Source organism: Lissotriton helveticus (genome assembly GCF_964261635.1).
Source record: "Lissotriton helveticus chromosome 1_1 unlocalized genomic scaffold, aLisHel1.1 SUPER_1_unloc_27, whole genome shotgun sequence".
NCBI classification, from domain to species: domain Eukaryota; kingdom Metazoa; phylum Chordata; class Amphibia; order Caudata; family Salamandridae; genus Lissotriton; species Lissotriton helveticus.
This window is the reverse complement of record NW_027611667.1, coordinates 2,655,869-2,658,358: the sequence shown is the minus strand read 5'-3', so window position 1 is coordinate 2,658,358 and position 2,490 is coordinate 2,655,869.

The following is a 2,490-nucleotide window of genomic DNA, read 5'->3' as shown; positions in this document are numbered from 1 at the left end:
TTGGCGCCGATAAATGAGTGGCTCCATGCGCCTGCGGATCACCCGACGTATAGACTGGAAAGGGCCACCATGGCACACCGATAAATGAGTGGCTCCATGTGCCTGCGGATCACCCGACGTATAGACTGGAAAGGGCCACCATGGCACACCGTTCCAGCCTAAACTATTTATATGGGGGGGTCGGAAAGAGAAGGTTACTCCCAGCCACGCTGACAACTATAGAGGTCTGGGATAGGGTGATGAGGATGATGGGGTGGTCGCATAAGCCGACCAAGCAGACGCCAATATGGACCTGCACGTGGTTGAAGGAACTCAACAAACTCACGGGTTTTAGAGGGTGGGATGTTATCGGGATCTCAACGTTGGGGGACCTGGTGGCAAGGGGAGAGCTTAAAACATATGAGACCCTCACGGTGAAGTATGGACTACGTCCTGCGCAGTTCCTCAAATATGCGCAGCTGCGCCATGCCTGGAAGGCTGAGGCATCGCTCACCTCCAAATTGCCAGGATATGCCCGTTAGAGGGTCGTTTGTTACAAGAACAGGTACCCAATGAATTAGTATCTTTGACATATAAGACCCTGAATAATAACACGCCGGATAGATTAAGGCTATGTTTCATATTGCTGGAAGGCGGGCTGTGGGACCTAGACCTAAGGAGCATTCTTGGGGGATGACGGAGTGTGGCAGAATTATGTATTGTGGGAGAGGGCTGGATCTTGTTGACTTGCTGTTCATGACGTTGTCACTACGGATGGTGGGTGGAGGTGCGGGAGGACGCCTGGGAATGTGGATAACTAACTGTGACTTGCCAACTGTGTTTATGCTGATTATAAATGCAAATAAAAATACATTTTTTTTAAAAGTATACATTATTATCAGAGACTATACTTGCCTCTTGGATACAACTTTACAACAGAATTTTATAAATTTAGAAGGGGTCAGAGAGAGGCAAGTTGGCGTCCGTGCGAGAGGACGCGAGAGCTGACATCACCAGCCGCTTCTGCCCTCCTACAGGGATACACAGAGAAAACGGGTGATTAGGAGATTTATTTTTTCTGCGCGTTCTTACCTGGAATCACTGATGAGGAAAAACATCATCTGCTCAGTGTGAAAGCTGCCGAGATATATTGCTGATTCGGTTCTGTGCTGGCTGCTGGTCGCTGTGAGAGAAAAGGCTGCTGGCTGCTGACTCACTGATGTTTGGTGCCTTCGGATTGCTACACGAACTCTCCACACGCTATCGCACGGTGTGGCCGCTGGTAATTAACACAGCTGCAGAAGGCCTGCGGAGCCTGAGGCGTTTGGTGAGAGGAACTCAGGCAGTTAGAAGCAAGCACGGGAGAATGGCTCCTAAAGGTCAACGTGGAAAGAAGACTTAGGAGACGCAGGCAGCTGGGGTAGGAACCGGAGCCGACGCTGAGAGTGTACCAGAGAAGGAACTGTTACTGAGTAAACCAGCTGCTGCTGCCGCTGAGAAAACTAAAACAGCCGCCGAGAAGAGAGCTGAGGCTGGTAAGTCTAAGATTACCACGATACCGGCAATATTCGATGCGGCTGAGGAAAAGCGCAAGGGGAGATTAGACGCTGCTTCACCCAGGCTGGCAAATGTTAAATCGAATAGAGCGACCGGCACGAACGGTGATAAGGCAGATAATTGGGCTTCGGGAGAGTGCAGTGCAAGTGCGAGAAGTACCGGAATCAGTACAAATGAGGGGAGGCATAATTTGGACAATGGAAATACCGGAGTCAGGGGGGAGAGTGACTAATGAGCACATAGACACAGTGTCAGACAAAAATATAGGAGGTTGTATAATCGCATCACTCTGATGCAGTCTTGTGACCACGTGTACTTGGGAAATGCAGTCCCATGCAGGCAGCATGAATCTGAATCAACGTGCACTAAATGCTGAAGGCCTTCGTGCCTCTGTCACACACAGCCGCTTCTTCACGTGGAATAGAATCACTAAAGACAGGCCTCCATCGAAGTTAAATGCAAATACCACAATGTACTAGGATGTGTTTTTAAAGGGTAAGCGCCATATACCCAAGGGCAGAAGACCCATTAGGAAAATCAGCAGACCCGAAAACCAGTTTGCTCATAGCAGAAATGAGTGATGGGTGTGTAAACCATGTCCCTTGTACTACGCATGTATTCTGTTGCAAGCGGTCAGACCCATATGTTAAAGGGTATAGAGATGTCAGTGCACCCGAATCAGAGTGCCCAATCTTGTATGGATAAGTGTAGGATGTTTGGGCCATGTCCAGCGGACAGCCCGTTACAGGTATCTGGTGGTGGTAATCTTCTTCTGAGCTTATGAGGGGATAATAAAAAAAAGATATATATATGAAAATATAGAAAAGAACAGGCAGTGTCCCTCGCACATATTCTAAGGCACCTGGTTATCAGGAGCCATAGTTCTATATGGTTAGCCATACGTATTCTCTTGTATGTTAGGTGACCTGTGGCACTTCACCATACACCCTGAAA